This window comes from Saccopteryx leptura, chromosome 3 (genome assembly GCF_036850995.1).
Source record: "Saccopteryx leptura isolate mSacLep1 chromosome 3, mSacLep1_pri_phased_curated, whole genome shotgun sequence".
NCBI lineage: Eukaryota > Metazoa > Chordata > Mammalia > Chiroptera > Emballonuridae > Saccopteryx > Saccopteryx leptura.
The window spans coordinates 290,292,477-290,315,999 of record NC_089505.1 but is presented as its reverse complement, the minus strand read 5'-3'; the positions used below and the strand labels follow the sequence as shown (position 1 = coordinate 290,315,999).

At 37.9% G+C, this 23,523-nt stretch overlaps 1 protein-coding gene across 7 annotated transcripts in view; it reads right to left on the bottom strand.

Moving 5' to 3' along the window:
• Window positions 1-23,523, bottom strand: part of NCOA1 (nuclear receptor coactivator 1) — a 192,877-nt gene that overhangs the window by 94,086 nt on the left and 75,268 nt on the right. For 6 of the 7 annotated variants that reach the window (XM_066378753.1, XM_066378752.1, XM_066378750.1 and 3 more), the window contains one exon: window positions 19,645-19,803. The gene's annotated coding sequence lies outside the window, so the exon portion shown is untranslated. Of the gene's footprint in view, window positions 1-19,644; window positions 19,804-20,395; window positions 20,503-23,523 lie in introns of those variants that run through there. The other variant, XM_066378754.1, reaches the window with a different exon arrangement.

Sequence of the window (23,523 nt, the reverse complement as noted above, 5' to 3'; positions counted from 1 at the left end):
TCCTTATGTTATAGAAAATATCTGAACACTGTAGTCCCTCAACAAATAGATCATTACAGCCAACACAAAGGCACCTACATCTATACAAAAGCACAGGAATCACCAGCTATTAAGTGTTTCTACACTTTCTTTTCTGTAACTGTAAAATAAAATGAATAATTCTTTGTGAAATCATAATACTCAATTACAATGAAAATATTGCTAGAATAATGAAAGAGATACTGCAATTTTTTTCAACATTTTTATATGTAAATGTAAAAACTGAATGTGTAAGTGGGAGTCAGAGAAATGCTTTTTTATATTTATTTTAGATAATACTTTGAAAGTGATTTAAAATAATTTTTATTTATAAGATTTAAGATTTTATATTGTCAGGAAAAGAAATAACACATATATGATCAAAATTAAACCAATAAATTAGATTTGGTACTTTCCAACCTTGAATTCTATACTCCTAACCTTGTATAGTTAGGCGACAAAGATCAAATGTTCAGTTATGTTAAGATCTTAGTATAGATGCCAGAGAACACAAAGTCATTTCTCCTAACACACCAGCCAGATCCCTCTCTCACAGGTTATGCCTAAATATCCCTTCTGATCTGTCCCAATCAACCACTAGTCCCTGAAGAATTTCTAATAAAATCCTATCCCAGAATCCTATCCCCGACCTTATATTCAATACTATTATACTTTTTAAAAAATTTTTTTTATTTATTCATTTTAGAGAGGAGAGGGAGAGACAGAGAGGGGGGGGGGGGAGCTGGAAGCATCAACTCCCATATGTGCCTTGACCAGGCAAGCCCAGGGTTTTGAACCAGCGACCTCAGCATTTCCAGGTCGATGCTTTATCCACTGCACCACCACAGGTCAGGCCAATACTATTATACTTTTTATATTTTATTAACGTCAAACAATATAACTCTCCATTCTCTTTCACTCCATCTACTAAAGAGAGAAAATTCTTGTTAAATGGAAAAAACCTTGAACTTTTCCTTAAATTCTAAAATTATTAAACAACTACAGCACTGTATGTTGGCCACACTTACAGAGTTTATTATAACGAATGTTTAGATCCATAAGAATCTTTCACATAGCTTTAATAAGAATGTCTGAGTAAAATCTTTTGCTTTAGTTCTAAAACTGCCAAGTTGTGGTTAAGCCAGGACTTAAACAAGGCCTTTCTGACCCCAAAGCCCATGAATTTAACCACCATGCTCTAGTAGGGGGGATCCAGTAGATTCCTCCTCAGGGAGTGACATTTGAGCAGGAACGGTTTTGCTGGGGTTTATAGGACAGATAAGAAGTATGAGCAACTGGAATTGAGAAACAAGATATAAGGATCTATGTTCATCTAGAATGAGGCATTTGATTCCAAACTAGTATCCTAACTGTATCTGAGACTGAAGAAGGTGGTGTAAATCCAGTAGGCAAGGCCACTATCACAGCAGCCCGGCCCATGCAGGTTTCCATTGGATTCGGACAGTCGGTAAAGAAATAATGGAGCCAAAAACTGATGGGCCGTCATCTTTAATCCTAGCTTGCATCCGGCAGGCAAGTAAAAACACACACTGGGCTCCAAAACCCACTTACATTCAATGCTCACAAAGCTACTGACTTATCCGAGTTTCCTAGAATCAAAGGTTTCTAGCTCACCAGACTCATTCACCTCTGTTCCCCATCTCCTTCCTTCTCCCTGCACAAACTCTGCACTAACTGGCTTCTCACTCAACACTTCGCCATCTTGGCTGCTTCTCCTGGCCTCCTCCACATGGCCTTTCTCTGTTCTCTGCTCTCTAATGCTAATCTCAGGAACAAAGAGCGCAAGCTCCCGTTCTGCCCCTATTTTATAGTGTAGAAATCCAAACCATCCAATATACAAAATAGGGAAGTCTCTAATACAAAATCACTTATCTGAGGCATGATGGGATTGTACCACCCCACATCAAAAAGGGTGGGAAAGGCTTAATCCCAAAACCAAGCCCCAGGCTACAAGGATTCTGCCTGCCCACAGCCTGCCCCCAACACACATTAATACCACCTGGGCGACAGCTTTCACATGGGCAGCGCCATCTTTAACAAAGTGCGCATAATATATATTTTATCTGCCCAACAGGTGGGAACGATATGAGATCTTGTGTTAAGGAAAAATTGGCATGACATGGATACCAACTGGAAATCAGGAGTAAAACAGAAGAGTAAAAAATAATTACAAGATTGCAATCTTATGAATTGGAAATTTTCATGAACTGCACTTCTAATATGGAGAAATCAGAAATGAGTCTTTTTGGTTACAAGAAATAATAAATTTGTGATAATTAGTATGTCTAAGTAAAACCTTTTTCTCTAGTTCTAAATGATACATAAAATGGCTACTCAGCCACCATCTTTCTTAAGAACAATGGAGGCCTGAAGGAAGAAGAAGGATTTACCTACTCAGTAATCCAGTTCAGACCTTCATTGCAGCTGGATGCTGATAGGGATGATTGGATTAGGTTGAAGACAACTTTGAGGAACTGTGGCACTACTCCCAACCACAAATAGAAAAAGCAATCTTGTAGCCACCTTTGCCCAAGGCCTTTTGACAAATCCATATAACCCCTGCCCCATCCCTTCCTCAGGGCTGAAACTCTTTGCTGGTCTCAACCCGCCTGCACCCAGGCATTTTTAAAATACACTTTCTCTTCAGGAACACACTAGCCTCGTTTGGACTGTGGTTTCTGCCTTTAACTAAAACTGTGTCAGTAGCTCTTTCTCAATACGAAAAGTTGTCATATCCCCTTTTCGATACACTTCAAATTCACCTTTCCAAAATGAACTTACAAGTTCCTCCTCATATATCTTTTCTCTCAGTACATTGGAGTCGTTCAGGCTCCTCTCTCATACCCTATATGCAAGCAAACACCAAGATTGTCAATTTTTATTTCCTGCATATTTCTAAAATTCAACCCTTACTCATATTCTCTTCTCATCATCTCTTGCTGGATTACTAAAATAGCTTCCCAGATGGTCTCCCTGAGCCACCAGAATAGGCGATCAAAAATTAAGTCTCAGCACGTCAATCTCTTGCTTAAAACCCTTCGCTAAATCCTCATTTCCCATAGGACAATATTCAATCTCAACATAATATACAACGTGTGCATCAGCTCTTATCTAATTATGTCTGTTATAGAATTTGGTCAATGAGTCACCAAACACCTGTCCAATCAAGTGTTTATATGTTATATACTATTGTTGGTCAAATAAGTTTGTAAATATGATGTATATGTTTGCTCCCTTATAGTTTGCATTGGGTGTGGGAGACAGGCTATATGCTCACAAGGTCCTTATAGCCTAAGGCTTAGTTTTAAGATTAAGCCTTTCCCACCCTTTCAGTACTAAGATCTTTTCAACGTCCTTCTAAAATAATACTAAGATCTTCTCAAAACTAAGCTTTTCCCAACACTCTTGACTGTTGCAAGATGGGAGGTGGTGCACTCTTATGAGGAATCCCATTTATGCCTCAGATAAGTTGCTTTGTATCAGAGACTTCCTTATTTCTATATTGGCTTAAAGACTTTAAATCAGGGGTAGTCAACTTTTATACACCTACTGCCCACTTTTGTATCTGTTAGTAGTAAAATTTTCTAACTTCCCACCAGTTTCACAGTAATGGTGATTTATAAAGTAGGGAAGTAACTTTACTTTATAAAATTTATAAAGCAGAGTTACAGCCTGACCAAGAGGTGGCGCAGTGGATAGAGCGTTGGACTGGGATGCGGAAGACCCAGGTTTGAGACCCCGAGGTCACCCGCCTGAGCACGGGCTCATCTGGTTTGAGCAAAAGCTCACCAGCTTGGACCCAAAGTCGCTGGCTCGAGCAAGGGGCTACTCGGTTTGCTGAAGGCCTATGGTCAAGGCACACATGAGAAAGCAATCAATGAACAACTAAGGAGTTGCAACAAAAAACTGATGATTGATGCTTCTCATCTCTCTCCGTTCCCCTCTATCTGTCCTTATCTATCCCTCTCTCTCTCTATTTCTCTGTCTCTGAAAAAAAAAAAAAAAAAAAAGCAGAGTTACAGCAAGTTAAAGCATATAATAATAATTACTTACCAAGTACCTTATGTCGATTTTCTCTAAGTTTGGCAGAATAAATCTTTATAAAACAACTTACTTATAGCTAAATCTATCTTTTTATTTATACTTTGGTTGCTCCACTACCGCCTACCATGAAAGCTGGAACGCCCACTAGTGGGCAGTAGGGACCAGGTTGACTACCACTGCTTTAAATCTTGTACACTATAAAACAAAGCAGACTGGGAGCTGTCTCGCATGGTTCCTGCCATCAGCATTGCAGAGGAGAGGCAGCTAAGATGGTGTTGTGCTGAAGGAGAAGACAGTTTATATAGAGTTTGTGCAAAGAAAAGAAGATGGGGAACAGAGGTTGTAAAGCCAGTAGCCAGGGCCACTATCACAACAGCCCGGCCCATGCAGGTTCGCATTGGATTCGGACAGTCGGTAAAGAAACAGCAGAGCCAAAAACTGATGGGCCATAGTCTTTAATTCTAGCTTGCACCCGGCGGGCAAGTAAAAATACACACTGGGCTCCAAAACCCACTCACATTCAGTGCTCACAAAGCTACTGACTTATCCGAGTTTCCTAGAATCAAAGGTTTCTAGCTTACCAGCCTTATTCTCCTCAGTTCCCCATCTCCTTCCTTATTCCAGATACAAACACTACACAAACTGGCATCTCACTCAGCACTCCGCCATCTTGGCTGCTTCTCCTGGACACATGGCCTCTTTCTGCTCTCTGCTCTGCTCCCTCTGCTCTCTCATGCTAATCATCCCAGGAACCAAGAGCGCAAATTCTCATTCTGCCCCCATTCTATAGTGCAGATTCCAAACCTTTAATCCAATACACAAAACAGGGAAGTCTCCAATACAAAGACACTTCTCCCAGGCATGATTGGATTGCACCGCCCCACATCAAAACGGGTGGGAAAGGCCCAATCCCAAAACCAAGCACCAGGCTACAAGGATTCTACCTGCCCACAGAGACACACATTAATATCACCTGGGCGATGGCCTCCTCGTGGGCAGCGCCGTCTTTAACAAAGTGAGCATAATATATTTTATTTGCCCAACAGAGGTGAATAAGGCTGGTGGGGTCTTTGATTCTAGAAATACTCAGATGAGTCAGTGGCTTTGGGAGCCCTGAATGGAAAGGGAAGTGTTTTCCCACTGTGTGTATTTCTCACCCGCCAGGTGAGCTAGGATTAAAGGTAATGGCCCACCAGTTCTGGGCTCCGTTGTTTCATTATCATCTGTCCAAATCAAATGTGAACCTGCATGGGCCAGGTGGCTGTGATGGTGGTCGTGGCTACTGGCTTTACAACTATATATTACATATTTAATTTATATATAAACAGATTATGTTCTATACTATGTACATATATCTATACACATATAGATTATATATACATTAATTTTAGTTTCAACCCAAAGGAGACTCTAAAAATAAAATCCTTGGTAATATCTCCCGTTCCCAGAAAAGGTAAATAGTAGTCGGAAAACTTAAAATTTATCTCAATATTGAGTAGCTCAACTTAACTTAGCAACAAACATTTATTGAGCTCCGAATATATGCCCATGTTTATTCCAGGTACTGGGTGATAGATATGTGAATTCCAAACTGCCCTCTTGATGTTCCGCTTATCTGTCAGACCTCACCCTTACTGGACTATTGACCCTGAGACAGAGGAATTCCAAAAAGCTGAAAACTGCCCCAAGGAGGGGCTCCGGACACACCAGGACTTTTGATTCAACACCCACATGCTCGAAGCCCCCCAAGGAGGAGCATTCCGGACATACCAGGACTTTTGCCTCAGTATCCCCTCAGGCTCTCCCAAACACTATATAACTCGCCCCTAGTCTGTAACCGGTGCTCTTCTCCCCCAGGAGGAGTGCCCAGCAGGGTTCCTTTCTTCCTTTCAATAAAGCCCGTTACTCTGGTCTTTCGGACTCCCATGGATTCCAACACTGGGGATACAGCTGTGAATAAAATTCATAAAAATCACTGTCCTCATAGATCTCCATTCTACTGTGAGGGAGATAGACAATAAATAAAATTAAAAAGCATTATTAGAAGGTGATAGCGTGGAGGAAAATACGCAACGAGAGGTTGTAAGTGTATGAAGGGGGAGGGGCAGTGATTTCAAGTAGGCAGCTTGAGAAGGTGAGATATGTGAGAAAGTGAGGTATGAGCAAAGATTTGAGGGAGGAAGAGAAAATGGTATCTGGAATAACAGGGCTCCTGGCAGGGAAAAAAGGAAGGGCGCAGGCCCAAGGCTGGAGCACAACTATGCTTTTGAGAAACATGAAAGAGATCGGTGAGGCTAGAACAGACGGGTGAGGGAGGAGGACATGAGACCAGAGAGATGATAGGAGGTTCTATACTGTAAGGCCTTAAAAACCTCTTTAAAGACTGTAGCTTTACTCTGAGTGAAAAGCCAATCATTGGAGGGTTAAGAAGAGAGGAATTACAAGATCTAACCTTATTCTATGATTTCCTCTATGAAGGGTAAGTACATCTTTCTCATCTCAGTAATTTGGTATCTAAGTTTCCAACTCCTACATGGAAAGTTGGGTATCACACTGTCACCTCAAACTCAACAGGTATAAAATATGATGGACTTTTAAGTTCCAGATTACTATTAATGATAAATAAATGAGATGAGGGCATTACAGATTAATGTCATCATAAAAACATCTGTTAAATCTCTTGTTGAGGGAGAGAGGAAGGACCTGTATTAGGAAAATAATTCCTCTTTAAGGTGGACAACCTCAGTGCAAAGGCAAATATGCCTGTAAAAGCCAGTAGCCGTGGCCAGCATCACAGCCGCCTGGCCCATGCAGATTCGCATTTGATTCGGACAGACAGTAATGAAACAACGGAGCCAAGAACTGGTGGGCTATTACCTTTAATCCTAGCTCGCACCCTGCGAGCAAAAAGATACACACAGTGGGAAAACACTTCCCTTTCCATTCAGGGCTCCAAAAGCCACTGACTCATCCGAATATTCCTAGAATCAAAGGTTTCTACCTCACCAGCTTTATTCACCTCTGTTCCCCATCTCCTTCTCTCTGCACAAACCAGCTTCCCCTTCAGCACTCCGCTATCTTGCTATCTTAGCTGCCTCTCCTCTGCAATGCTGATGGCAGGATCTGAGCAAGAGAGCCACCCCCATCTTATAGTGTAGAAATTAAAGCCTTTAAGCCAATATACAAATAAGGAAGTCTCTGATACAAAGCAACTTATCTGAGGCATAAATGGGATTCCTCATAAGAGTGCACCACCCCCCATCTTGCAACTCAAGGGTGTGGGGAAAAGCTTAGTTTTGAGAAGATCTTAGTATTAGAAAGATGTTGAAAAAAAATCTTAGTATTAAAAGGGTGGGAAAGGCTTAGTCTTAAAACTAAGCCTTAAACCAGGCGTCCCCAAACTACGGCCCGCGGCCCCCTGAGGCCATTTATCCGGCCCCCTGAGGCCATTTATCCGGCCCCCACTGCACTTCTGGAAGGGGCACCTCTTTCATTGGTGGTCAGTGAGAGGATCACTGTATTTGGCAGCCCTCCAATGGTCTGAGGGACAGTGAACTGGCCCCCTGTGTAAAAAGTTTGGAGACCCCTGCTAGACTATAAGGACCTTGTGAGCTTATAGCCTGTCTCCCATACCCAATGCAAACTATAAGCAAGCAAACATATATATCATATTTACAAACTTATTTGACTAACAATGTCCAACTTGGCAACAACAACCTCTACAACAAAAAAGATGTCAAAAGACCCAACATGGTTTTGTTAGCATCCGTTCAGAGACCCAAATACTAAACAAGAATAATCAGCTAAAAAACAGATTACTGTAATTAATAAGATTGCTACCTTCTTTTCTGATGAAGGTCCACAGGAACATAGTGAGGTTAACCAAATATCACACACACACAAAAAAAACCACTTAATTTTCACACAGAAATAAAATGTAAATATTTTAAAATTATTTAATACAGAAAAATGAAATCATGCAATAAATTTATAATAATAAAAAAGCATCAACTCTAAACTTTTCAACCAAAGTAGAAATAAGAGAGAAGAAAAAAATGAATAGGGAAGAAAATGAAAGACTTTAGAGTTTGCTAAAAATCCAAAAGAAAAGCATTAGCTAACTCCTACTTTATGCTCAGAGGCCACTTCTTGTTTCTTTAGTTGTCAATCTTCTCTGCCTCCAAAGACATTAGGTTATACTCATCTGAGAACTCACCCATTTGGAATTATACCGGCTCTCAAAATACTCCCAGGCGTGTTTTCTTATTATAGTGTGCTACACATAATAATTTCCTTGTTTCTCTTTTCTTCTACATTATGAACTCAAAGCCAGTTACTACATTTTTTTACTGTATATCCAATATCTAACATCACACCTAAAAGATATAGAAGTGAAAATGGATTTAGAAGTGATTGTTATTTCACTAATATAACAATTAAAATGTTTAAAGGATATTTAGATATATTTATGGTTAAATCTTTTCTAGAGTCTTCCATGATGCTCTGAAATTCCTTCCTATAATTGATAAGTTGAGCTTTTTTGATATCTTTGTCCCCCTTTTTTCAATGGAGAAAAAAACCCAAAAATCCTGACCTTCCTGGTCTAGAAATTAGAGAACATCTCTTCTAATTTTGAAAAGGTAAAGACAGATTTTGGAGAAGCCACCTACAATATTTCATTATACTGTAGAGACCCAAAGACATGTTACAGAGATACAACTGTAAACATAAATAATACTATCTCACAGACTGGATAATTTTGAGAAACAAATAAATCTGGATTTAAAACGAGATTCCCATGCCTGACCTGTGGTGGTGCAGTGGATAAAGCGTCAACCTGGAATGCTGAAGTAGCCAGTTCAAAATTGCCCGGTCTAGGCACATACGAGAAGCAACTACTAGGAAGATGATGCTTCCTGCTCTTCTCTACCTTCTCTATCTCTATCTCCTCTAAAATCAATAAATAAAATCTTTAAAATAACAAATAAATAAAACAAGATTCCCTATACTGTGCTCCCTCAGGCTACTAGCTGGATATTGACATCTGTTAAATTTATCTGAGATTCTGGGACTAAGAAGACATCAGATCACACAATTCAAGTGCAGCAAGACAGGCTGGTCTATCAAAATAAGAGTCAATAGTAAGAAGGTAGGAAAGAATCACCAACAATTTGCTGATGATGATTCTGGTATGAACTGCTTTCTGTTTACAAAACAAGAAACAGATAGTGGAATGTAAAACTCCTGATGAGTGAAACTATTATAGCTGTTCTTTTTGTGGAATGGCTTTATATTTGGCAGTAAGGTACTTAAATAAGGTTCATTAAGAAATGTTGGTTTCAGGAAACCAATTTGCATATCACCTTTTAAAAAGAGGTAAGGTTTCTAAGTAAAAGTACCCTATTGATTTAAAAAGACTTGCTAAATTATACCCAAACAATCTCATGCAATCTCCAGAGAGCAGTTTTAGGAACTAGAAACCACATCTATCTCTGTTCAAATGGACCAGACTAAACCAAATAGGTGGGGCTGAAGAAATAGGTCAGTGCTTTGTATTTCAGTCCTTATACATTTCTACATAAAAAATTTGTTATTCATCTCCTAGAGTTAGCTAAGAACAGCATAATCTTAAAAATATGTAATAATTAGTTATTAAACAACTCCAATATAATACACTTGAAAATATTTAGACGAGTCCCTTGCCAGATAGCTTTGTTGGTTAACCAGAGTACGGTCCCAATAAGCCAAGGTTGCAGGTTAGATCCCCGGTCAGGGCACATACAAGAAGCAATCAATGAATGCATAAATAAGTGCAACAACAAATCGATGCCTCTCTATCTTCCCCTTTAAAATCAATAAATTTTATCAACTTTTTTAATAAAAGAAAATACTTAGCAGACAATTAGCACAGAAAAGCATAGGTATGATGAGAGGGACAGTCTGAGAGCTAAATCTCCCCAATTTGACAGCTGTATGAAAGTATCACACAGGATAAATGATAAAGAGCTCATGTACTGGGTAACTGATATAAATAAACGTTTTTCAAGGGGCCAGTGGCACAATGAATAATGCATCTGACTACTGATCAGAAATTTTCTTTCTTCTTTTTCTATTTTGTATTTTTTTGAAGTGAGAGGCAGAAGGCAGAAAGATAAGACTCCTGCATGTGCCCAACTGGGATCCACCCAGCATGCCCACTAAGAGGCGATGCTCTGCCCATCTAGGGTGTTGCTCCATTGAAACTGGAGCCATTCTAGCGCTTGAGGCACAGGCCATGGAGCCATCCTCAGTGCCTAGGCCAACTTTGCCCCAGTGGAACTGCAGGAGGGGAAGAGAGAGATAGAGAGAAAGGAGAGGGGGGAGGGTGCAGAAGCAGATGGGTGCTTCTCTTGTGTGCCCTGACTGGGAATTAAACCCGGGACATCCACACACGGGGCCTAGGTTCTTTTTTTTTTTTTTTTTTTAATTATTGAGAGGAGGGGAGGCAAAGACAGACTCCTGCATGCCCTCAACCAGGATCTACCTGGTTGTTTAGCAACCAAGGTACTCTTAGCACCTGAAGTGGAGGCTATGGAGCCATCCTCACCACCCCAAGCGAACTCACTGGAACCAATCAAGCCATGTATATGGGAGGGAGGGAGGGAGAAAGAGAAAGAGTGCGTGCATACAAAGTGAGAGGGGGAGGGGTGGAGAAGCAGATGGTTACTTCTGTGTGCCCTGACTGGGGATCGAACTGGGAACATCCACATGCTGGGCCAATGCTCTACCACTGAGCCACTAGCCAGGTCTCAGAAATGTTTCTCAAACTGGAGTCTTTACACACCTACAGTTCTCTAAAAGAAGTTTTCATTTTGGTTTTTTCATTTCAATGACAACTAAAATCTTTCTCACATGTAAGAAACATATTTTCTAGTTAATGACTGAACAAGGATTTCCTTAAATGTCTAGAAATAAAAATTCTCTCTGAATCCACAAAGCAAGAGATCAAAATTCAGATGGTGGCTATTCCTAGCCCCTGCCTCATAAGCCTCTGCCAATATCTTAACCATTATTGTCAGAAGTAAAAACAAAGGCAAAGAAATAAATGAAAAAAAAATGAATTATTAAAAATACAGTGTTTTATTTAACTGATTCTATAAAATATCAAATTTTTCTTCCAGTGTTTTTTTGTAAAAGAAAATCCTGTACAAAGTCTTTTAAATTTATTATGCTAATACAACATAAAGATGGGATAACTTTGTGTGTGTGTGTGTGTGTGTGTGTGTGTGTGTGTGTGAGAGAGAGAGAGAGAGAGAGAGAGAGAGAGAGAGAGAGAGAGAGAGAGACAGAGATTGAAAGAAGGACAGATAGGAAGGGAGAGAGATAAGCATCAATTCTTCGTTGGGGCTCCTTTGTTGTTCATTGATTACACTGGGGAACAATGTATTTTTTCATTTTCTGTTGCATGAGGTTTTAGAACTGTTTCTATATATCTCTGCATCACTGATTCCAAATATGAAATCCGTTTTTTGGTGCATGCTCTTGCTTTTATGCAATTTTAATTTCTTTTTGTTACAGTTAATGGCCTGCATTGGTTTTTAAATTGGAGTTAAAGGGCAACGACTTTTGGATTGAACATAACCACAAGGCAATTAATGTTTTACAAACATCACTTTTACATCATTGTAGTTGTTTTCAAATGTAAAAAATTAATATCTGATAAAAACACCCTTTTATTTTGTTTTAAGATTGAATCATGGCTTCTTCGAGTAGGCGTAAATGTACTAGTCCTGACACCTTCTGTTATATATGTGGCTGTTACATACTTCAACATCAAAAGCACAATATTTCATCATTTGTGACATGTACATATATTGCCTATTTTCAAGTTCCCCTTGGCGATCAAGACAAAAAAATTGGGCTCCTCATATTGTGTGTCATAATTGTGAGGAAACGCTTCGTGACTGGATAAAAGGAAAACGCAAAGGAATGCCTTTTGGTATTCCCATGGTTTGGCAGTGACTGTTATTTCTGTCTGATTCATACAAAGGGCATCGGCAAGAAAAAATGGCATATGATCGCATATCCTAATATTCCTTCAGCAATACAACCTATCCCACACTCTGAGACATTCCCGGTTCCAGTTTTCAATGGTTTTATTTCTTCTAAGGGCGAAGAAAGTGAACATGGTGATCAAGTGTATTTTGATAAGATGCATGAGGAAATGGTTGTAGAATCTGAAGAGTCTTCTTCTGATGCCAAGCAGTCATTAACCCCTCAGCAGTTTAGCCAACCCTAACTGAATGACTTAGTAAGAATGACATAAAAATTGTCCTCGACTTTCTGAAGTATGAGGAGCATAACTGGATCATTTGTGTGGATCTTAAAATGGTAAATTTCCTGCTAGGACAACAGAGAGGTTTCACGAAATATCCTTGCTTTCTGTGTTTGTGGGACAGCCGAGCTTGGGAGAAACACTGGACACAGAAGGAGTGGCCGAAACGTGAAGCTCTGGAAGTAGGGATGCAAAATATTGTGAATGAACCTGTAGTTAATCGAGACAGGATCATTTTTCCCCTACTTCACATCAAACTTGGCTTAATGAAGCAGTTTGTTCAGGCTTTGAATAGAGAAAGTGAATGCTTTTCCAGAAATAAAACCATATATATATGGTCAAATAATCTTTGATAAAGGGGCCAACAACACAAAATGGAGAAAAGAAAGCCTCTTCAACAAATGGTGTTGGGAAAACTGGAAAGCCACATGCAAAAGAATGAAACTCGACTACAGCCTGTCCCCGTGTACTAAAATTAATTCAAAATGGATCAAAGACCTAAATATAAGATCTGAAACAATAAAGTACATAGAAGAAGACATAGGTACTAAACTCATGGATCTGGGTTTTAAAGAACATTTTATGAACTTGACTCCAATGGCAAGAGAAGTAAAGGCAAAGATAAATGAATGGGACTACATCAGAATTAAAAGTTTTTGCTCAGCAAGAGAAACTGATATCAAAATAAACAGACAGCCAACTAAATGGGAACTGATATTTTCAAACGACAGCTCAGATAAGGGCCTAATATCCAAAATTTACAAAGAACTCATAAAACTCAACAACAAACAAACAAACAATCCAATAAAAAAATGGGAAGAGGACATGAACAGACACTTCTCCCAGGAAGAAATACAAATGGCCAACAGATATATGAAAAGATGCTCAGCTTCATTAGTTATTAGAGAAATGCAAATCAAAACTACAATGAGATACCACCTCACCCCTGTTAGATTAGCTATTATCAACAAGTCGGGTAATAACAAATGTTGGAGAGGCTGTGGAAAAAAAGGAACCCTCATACACTGTTGGTGGGAATGTAAAGTAGTACAACCACTATGGAGGAAAGTATGGTGGTTCCTCAAAAAACTGCAAATAGAACTACCTTATGACCCAGCAATCCCCCTACTGGGTATATACCCCAAAACCTCAGAATCATTGATACGTAAAGACACATGTAGCCCCATGTTCATAGCAGCATTGTTCACAGTGGCCAAGACATGGAAACAACCAAAAAGCCCTTCAATAGAAGACTGGATAAAGAAGATGTGGCACATATACACTATGGAATACTACTCAGCCATAAGAAATGATGACATTAGATCATTTATAGCAAAATGGTGGGATCTTGATAACATTATACGGAGTGAAATAAGTAAATCAGAAAAAAACAAGAACTACATGATTCCATACATTGGTGGAACATAAAAACGAGACTAAGAGACATGGACAAGAGTGTGGTGGTTACCAGGGGTGGGGGGAGGGAGGACGCAGGAGGGAGGGAGGGAGAGATTTAGGGGGAGGGGGAGGGGCACAGAGAAAACTAGATAGAGGGTGACGGAGGACAATCTGACTCTGGGTGAGGGGTATGCAACATAATTTAATGACAAGATAACCTAGACATGTTTTTCTTTGAATATATGTACCCTGAATTATTAATGTTGTCATCCCATTAACATTAATAAAAATTTATAAAAAAAAAAAAAAAAAAAAAAAGAAAGTGAATGCTTTCAACATATTATTTCTGCTTTTCCTGCCTTGTCTTTTGAGAAGATAAAATCAGGTGTATTCGATGGACCTCAACTCGAACACTCATACGTGACGAAGAATTTTCCAGGAAGATGAATAAGGAGGAGAAAGCAGCATGGCAGTCTTTTGTGGCAGTTACAAAGAACTTCCTTGGCAACAAAAAAGCAGGAAAGTATAAAACTTCTGGTTCAAAGGATGCTGTTGGCTTTCCGTAACATTGGATGTAGCATGAGCGTTAAGATTCACTTCCTAAACAGTCGCCTTGATAAATTTCCCGAAAATCTTGGAGCTGTTAGTGATGAGCAGATTACTGATGGAACATCAAATGAGATTGTCCTCAACAAGTACACAAATGCAAGAGCTACAAACACAAATTTTTTCCTGAATAGAATTTAAATAAGTTTTGCACAAATTTTATGATTAAAGTAAGTGTTTTAATATGTTCTATTTCAAAATTGTAGACAAATTCTGATGCAATCACATCTTTTAGTGTATTTATTGCATTATATAAATTATTATATTTACACAAAGATAATGCCCAAGAAGACATTCTACTTCATTATGTTAAACTAAATGTTGAAAATTTTACACTAAGATGAAAACCTAAAATCTTGAATTGCAAAAATACTGTAGCTTACAGAGAAAAACTAATGTCAGATTTGAGATCAGCACACTCGAATTAGGTAAGAACAAGTGTTTTCGTGGATGCAACAAAAATTTTGTTCCCCAGTGTTACTTTCTCTTATGTGCCTTGATGGGGGAGTAGGGGGGGACTACAGCAGAGCAGAGTGACCCCTTGCTCAAGCCAGAGACCTTGGGCTCAAACCAACAACCTTGGGCTTCAAGCTAGAGAGACCATGGGGTCATGTCTATGATCCCAACGATTAAAACAATGTATTTAATGAATTTATGTTTACTACTAATTTATTCTACAGATTTAGAGATAATGCTTTCTTTCTCTGAACTAATCTTTTTTTCTAACTGGAAAGAGAATAAGTTTGAAAGAAGTGTAAAAGTTTATTTTTTGTTTTCTATTAACAAATATATAGAAAGAAGAAAATCAAATTAGTTTTTAAATTTAATATTTTAAATTCCTCACATCTAACTTCATTTAAAATATAACTTTTTAAATATAAAAATAAACATATGCATTTGCCTTACTAAAATACTTCTGTTGGTATTAATTTGCTACTGTGGAAAAATAGCATATGAAATAGATATTTGTGCAGCTATCTTAATAAACCAATTTGGCTAAAATACCTTCAACATTTCCTTGTAAATCTATGAAACGCATTAGATGATTCCAGTTATCTTAAAAGGCCACTGGGTAATTATAGATATATACATTGTATGAGCCTTTCAAAAATCAGTTCTACATTGTTCTATCTTGTGAAAAAGATGTTGGAATTTCCTACAAAGAAAAAAAATTAAAACCAATATTACTGACTAGCTATCTTAAACTGTGTAGACACCAAAATAAATATTTGCTATTTACTTGCATGTACACAGGAGAATAGTTTATAATAGCCTAGCAAAGAGGTAACAGCCTAAAAAAAGAAACTGATGATCACAGACACAAAAGTAAGTGATAAAAATTTCACTGTTTGTCTCTTTCTACCAACTCCACCCTCTTTCATAGATTAAAAAACTAATGAGTAGAAAAACAGGTAGAAGCTAGGGAGAATAAAGATCAGCATTTTACATAACCCACAAATGACTACCTAAGACCAAATAATCACACTTACTACATAAAATTATTCCAATATTGAAAATAACTATGCCCCTGAACAGAAGTTATTCAATTTCCCTCAAATATTTCAGAAACTCATTTCAGAATTCAGTATGAATAAATATAAGGTCTACCAGAAAGTTCTGTCTGTTTTTGGAATAAAACAAAATACAAAATTTTTTTTACTGTCAATAAACTTTATTAAATAATATAATTGCATTATTAATGATTTATTGCCAGCATGAGGGCAATTTGCATATCCCATTTTTGAAAAATGTTTTATCTTTTGATGCGAAAAATTGAACTAGTGCTTGTTTGATATCTTCTTCATTTTTGAATTTTTTGCCCTTCAAAAATTTTTGTAAGGACAAAAACAAGTGATAGTCAGAGGGTGCTAAGTCCAGGGAATATGGTGGATGCAACAGACATGCTTCTGTAGCATTTCTTCCTTGTTGAAATTCGTAAAAATTACAGTGGCATAAATGAACTTTATCAGTAGCCATGGGTACACTATCGCTTCACACATAAGACTAACGTGAATCAACTTTGTTTTAGTTAATTTGCTACGTCAGTATGCATACATTAAGTGATAAAAATAGAGAGGCACACACGCGCCAAATAAACGTGTGCTTACATGTCGAAACTTGTTGTGATAAAAACGGAAAGAACTTTCCGGTAGACCTTATATATATGTGTAACTAATAAAAGAAAAATAAATACACTGAAATTTGATCTTGAATGTTATAAGGTAGTAAGAGTACCAATGTAATAGAGCTGCATGGGTCAAAATCATTTGCCAAAATAATGTAATTGTATTTGAGGGCACAAGAAAATTATCGAGCCAGATAAATTTCCAGTTAACTTCAGGGTCATCCCTCCCAACTGAAATGGAAAGGGCATGAATAAAATTACAATACAAATCTATATATAATCTTCATTAGCCAAATTTATAGAAAGAATATGCATTTTTAAAAGCCTGGCCTGAAACTTAAGGCATATCACTTGATTCAAAATATATTTGTCAAAAACATTATTGATACATATTGAAAAATACAAACAAAATTCTCCAAGCATTTCAGGTGAATAGCTGGTTAAATAGCATAATATCTGGTCAACAATCACACAAATTTATCTGGCTATAGCTCTTCTAGTGCAATGCCCAACTGAAGACTAACTCTAAACAAGTAATACTCAAATTTCACTTTACAGTGTTCTCAACAGAACAAGTATGAAAATAATGCTTATAAAATAAACCAGAGACTAAGATTTATAAAATTTCAGAATAAAGCACCCAGTAATTGCCATCTACTACAGTATCTCTCAAATCTTTTTATTATAAGCCATTTAGAATATACAAAATACCTATCTTGCCTGCACCAACTTTTGCAGTATAAGGTCAGTAGTAACAAAGAACTTGAAAGGAACAAAATAATAAAAAGGTTCACAAAAAATGTAAGCCCATGAATGTGCATTTAATTAAAGGTTAGGACAATGTACTAGTATATATAAAGAGTTTTATGTGTTTTATATATATTAAATCATTTATTCCCACAACTGCCCCGGGAAATGTATATTATTACCTCCACTTCACAGACTCACTGATTGAGTTCAACAGTTCTGACTAATAAAGAAATTATGATCTGATGATGATTGACATATTTATAGGATTTACTATATGCTAATAATCACTATTCTAAGCATATAGCATATTATTTACTCATAAACTTTAGTAATTCATTCACTCATAAATTATAAGGTAGGTAGCATTATAACTTATTTTACAGATGAGGGAAACTGAGGTATGGAGGGGTTACTAAATCTGCTCAACATCATAAGTGGCAACGATAAACATCATTCTTAGGTAACTTGATTCCAGAATCTGGTCATGATTTAACTTAACCTACAGTCAAATAACTAATAAGTAGAAAAGGTAACTATAGGTTCCCAATTTTTGCTTTTGCCTCTACACTAAAATGCTTCTTCATCGGAAGTCTCTTCAGAAAAACTGACAAATATACCACGCCTAAAAATGTAGGTGGTATTTACAAGATTCTAACACGTGAACAGAGAATCTTTTCAATTCTTGGTCCAAACATCATATAGAAAGAAATAAAATTGACCATATATCTAAACCATGACTTATCTTCTTTGGTCATAATATAAAAAATTATTTCCTGTAAGATGTGAATTACCTTAAAATGTAAATGTGTATTTCTTCAAAATCAAAAGTTCTATCTTTATACACCCTAATTTTTGTCCAAAAATATATAAATGTTATATTATAAAATTATATATATACTTACAAACACATAAAATTCCCTTCAATAATATCCCGCTCATCTTTAGGACTCAGCCTTCTGGAATTTTGAGCTCCTACTTTGTTAAAACATAGTAAAAGAATTTTATAAGCTTTGTTCTCCAGATAGGTTCTCAGTAACAAATACACAAATCTCCAAATGTCATATTATAGTCTCTTTAGAAAGAAACACATAGCCTGACCAGGCGGTGACGCAGTGGATAGAGCGTCGGACTGGGATGCAGAGGACCCATAACCTGACCAGGCAGTGATGCAGTGGATAGAGCGTCGGACTGGGATGCGGAGGACCCAGGTTCAAGACCCCAAGGTCGCCAGCTTGAGCTGGTTCATCTGGTTTGAGCGAAGCTCACCAGCTTGGACCCAAGGTCGCTGGCTCAAGCAAGGGGTCACTCGGTCCGCTGTAGCCCCACGGTCAAGGCACAGATGAGAAAGCAATCAATGAATAACTAAGGTGTTGCAATGAAAAACTAATAATTGATGCTTCTCATCTCTCTCCGTTCCTGTCTGTTTGTCCCTGTCTATTTCTCTCTCTGACTCTCTCTTGGTCTCTGTAAATAAAATAAAATAAAATAAAATAAAATAAAAAAAGAAACACAGATGGAAACAGACAAGCTCAAAATGAGTGCCACTGTACAAAAGAGCTGGCCTGGACTCTTTCGTGTCGCTGTCACAGAAAACAAAAAAAAGCTTATAAACTATTCCAGGTTAAAGGAATCAAAGAGATGTGATAACTATGCAGTGTGTGATTCAGACAACTAATAAAACTTTAATATGGGTATATTAGATGTAATAATAAAAAAGTTAAGTTTCCTGAAAGTGGTTATTATACTGTAGTTAAGTATGAGAAACATAATGAATATTTAGGAGTGAAAGATCATAAATGTCGACAACTTATTCTCAGATGATTCTTCATCATTATCATCATAATGGTGGTGGAGGAGCAGAAGTGGTAAATAGAGAGAGAGATAAAGCAAATGCAACACAATGTCTACAATTGGTGAACCTGAGCGATGGCGCAGAGGTGTTCAGACTACCAATCTTGCAACTGTTCGGTAGTTTAAAATTGTTTTTAATGTATGTTAAAGGGAAATAAAAAAGATAAAATGTTTCATTGTGACATGAAGAAAGTAAGACTTTCTCAGAATCACTCACTGAACAACAAAGAATAAGACACCTAAGCCAGAGTTCAGTAGATTAGTCTATTTTTCCTTCCTTTCTCTTTCATAAAGCCAAGGCACTAACATTCCCTTCTGAAGCCTATATAAAGCTGTTTATACAGTGTAATCTAAAACTTTTCGAACATTTCAAGTAGAAATGTCAGCACATGTTTTATGATGACCTTGAAGCTTCTCAGATCATATATTTCCATAAAAATAAGAGTCAACAGGTAGTCATTTTCCCCCTATACTTTTGTAGAAACAATGCTCTTAAAACCAGAGCTATAATTCTTACCTGGGAGATTTCTTTGTTCATAATGAGTCCTCAAAACAGCTAGGGGCAGGTCAGCGCTCTGAAGATGAGCTACACGGGAATGGGATACAGATGTTCTGCAGAAACGGCCACGGTCTCTTCCCTCTCACCTCTCACATTTAAAGACAATTATGTGAACAACTAAAACAAAGGAGAAGAAAAAAAAGCAGAAGGGAGGTTAGACTGTCATTCCATTGTCTAAAAAATGATAAAGATCAGAATGCTAGGTAAAGAAAATACAACTTTTAAGGCCAAATAGAAAAATATTTCCAAGACTATGGATAAAAATCAGATTTTACAGCGGAAGTCCTTTCTGGTGATTAAATATGTACATACTCCTATTTAAGGCTGCTACTTATGTAATACCTAATTACATTCTACCCTTAATCTTCTGAAGTATCAATTTATGTTTTAAAATTTTTTTCTAACTGCATTTATGTTTATCCTTTCTACTTATAAATACTAATTTTTCATGTTTTCAGCTTGCATTTCATTATTTCCTTGTTTTCTGTAATACTTGATCTATGTATTAAAGTTACTATATTTCACTTCAAATTTTGTACTGAAAATGTTTACATTTATTTTCATAATACTTAAAAATGCAACTTATGAGCTCTGGTTCCAGCACTGATGGACTGGTTATCTTGTATTGACACTAACTCACCCACAGATAAGAATTACCTCTGGACAAAACAAAAAAAATAACGACTCGAAAGTGACCCAAAGTCCTGACCTGTAGTGGCGCAGTGGATAAAGTGTTGATCTGGAATGCTAAAGTTGCCAGTTCGAAATCCCAGGCTTGCCCAGTCAAGGCACATATGGGAGGTGATGCTTCCTGATCCTCTTCTACTTCTCTCTCTCCCTCTTTCTCTTTCCTCTCTAAAATGAATAAATAAAGTCTTAAAAAAAATGACCCAAAGCAGGCAGAAATGTAGGGAATTGGATCACTGAAGGAAAGGAACCAAACTGGATGAATCTATACTTAATAGACTTTCCCTTAAGAGAACTCTCCCCAGTTTACCCCTTACATCCTAGGAGGCTAGAACTAAAGGAGAAGACCATAGTCTCACTGGGTTGAGGCATTTGAGAGTGTTGTTTAGAGTAAAAAAAAAAAACTCTAGGTAATAGGAGGGGGGAATCACGGTTAGAAGGGTGGTACAGTTAGGGTGGAAAATATGGAAATCCAGAGATAGGTGATACACAGAGGACCAAAGATGACAGGAGGAATATGAAGAAGTAGGGAGAAAAAAGAGCAGTGCTGATCTGATGTTGGGTTGTTAGTATAAAATCAGTAAGCCTATTATTCTTTAAAAAAAAGAAAAAAGTATTGCTCCAGTATTTATGTAATTATCTGTGTTATTCAGAGTTCACTTTTTTTTTTTTTTTTGATAGAGACAGAGCAAAAGTCAGAGAGAGGGACAGATAAACACAGGCAGGAAGGGAGAGAGATGAGAAGCATCAATTGTTTGTTGCGGCATCTTAGTTGTTCATTGATTTCTTTTTCATATGTGCCTTGTGTGTGTGTGTGGGGGGTTACAGCAGAGTGAGTGACCCCTTGCTCAAGCCAGCAACCATGGTGTCATGTGTATGATCCCAGGCTCAAGCCAGCGACCTCGTGCTCAAGCTGGTGAACCCACACCCACGGAAACCCCAGGGTTTCAAAACTCCGTGCTCTGTGTCCCAGTCCGATGCTCTATCCACTGAGCCACCACCTGGTCAAGCCAGAGTTCATTATTTTAAAAATCTTTCCTCATCACCTCTCCCCTAGGAATCCAGAGCAAGAAATCTGATATGGATGGTATAAATTCCAAATAAACCCCCATGACTCCTGGGCACACCAGGAGGCTTCCCATTCATAGTTCCAATTTTCCTCTCAAGGGTAAGGCCTTTCTGTCTTCATTATCCACTTCCAATGCTGGATTCTGGCACAAGAGCTGGCTAATGCAACACCTCTATTCCTTTAATTTAATATATTATCCAATTTAATTTCTTAAAATTCAATCTGGTTTAAGAATCAGATGAAGAAGCAAATGACAGAAGAATACCTATTATGCACTTAACACAGAGTAAAAAATAGCGATCTAGAAAACACGCTGTTATTTTGAGGCAAACATGAAGAGCCAGAACTTAAACATGTATATTAAGAATAGGACAAATAAGGCCCTGGCTGGTTGGCTCAGTGGTAGAGCGTCAGCCTGGCGTGCAGGAGTCCCAGGTTCAATTCCCAGCCAGGGCACACAGGAGAAGCGCCCATCTGTTTCTCCACCCCTCCCCCTCTCCTTCCTCTCTGTCTCTCTCTTCCCCTCCCGCAGCCAAGGCTCCGTTGGAGCAAAGTTGGCCCGGGCGCTAAGGATGGCTCCACGGCCTCTGCCTCAGGTGCTAGAATGGCCCTGGTTGCAACAGAGCAATGCCCCAGATGGGCATGCCAGGTGGATCCCGGTCGGGCGCATGCGGGAGTCTGTCTGGCTGCCTCCTCGTTTCCAACTTCAGAAAATACAAAAAAAAAAAAAAAAAAAAAGAATAGGACAAATAAATATCTATGGATCTACAACCCAGAACTGACAACACTAAACACTTTAAATATATTTATTTTCTTTCTTACGAAATGAAATATTACCAATAAATCGAAATTCTCCATACTCGCACACAGCCCACTCTGTTCATTCCTATGATCATGAATTTAGTATGTATCCTTCTGGTCAACTTTTATATCACATATATAGATATGTATCAATAAACAATTACACTGATGCTTTTATTTTAAAATATACATGTTTAAAAATATAACATGTATAAAAATATACATGTTGGGTTAAATCAATATCACAAAATTCTAGCTGTTTTCCAGCCTTGAAAATTTTGCCTATTTTATCCCATTCTCCTACATCTCTGGACTTATGACTTAAAAAAAAAACCCAAAAAACAAAGCAAAAACCCAACTCTTATTGACTTTATTTTGTTGTTTAAACTGTGCTTTGGGAAGAGAACAACCTTAAGTGTGTGCTCAACCCACCACCTTTACCTGGAGTCAAATACTATATTGTTATTTGTAGTATTTTATTTATTTTCAATCATCTTGTTATTTTGTAATCTTTTAAAAGTTTTGCTTCATGTATGGTATTAACATCTTATCTTTCTGAATTTTTTTTTTTTTTACAGGGACAGAGAGAGAGTCAGATAGAGGGATAGATAGGGACAGACAGACAGGAACAGAGAGAGATGAGAAGCATCAATCATCAGTTTTTCATTGCAACACCATAGTTGTTCACTGATTGCTTTCTCATATGTGCCATAACTGTGGGCCTTCAGCAGACTGAGTAACCCCCCGCTTGAGTCAGTGACCTTGGGTCCATGTTTGAGCTTTTTGCTCAAACCAGATGAGCCTGCGCTCAAGCTGGCAACCCCAGGGTCTTGAACCTGGGTCCTTCCGCATCCCAGTCTGACGCTCTATCCACTGCGCCACTGCCTGGTCAGGCTCTGAGAATTTTTAAATCCACCATCCTGACATTCTTAAGAACCAATTATCAATTAAAATTACTCAATAACGTGAAGAATTATATGACAGAAACAGAATTAATAATAGGCAGTAAAACCTATACAACAGTTAAACCAGCTTTAGACCACAGGAACACCTCTCCATGCACATGATCTGATATTATGCACTGTGACTATGGGAAAGCAGGGGAAAAAAATCCATCTTCTGTTAGCAACTGTCACCTTATGAGATGAGAATCAACATAAGCTGTGGTCTAATGTTCTGGTCTTGTAGGGAAGTGAAAGAAACTCTCAAACCTCTAAGGGCAGTAGTAGATTCTCTCACCCACATTCATTAACTGAGCAATGCGATGAAAGTAACTTGGT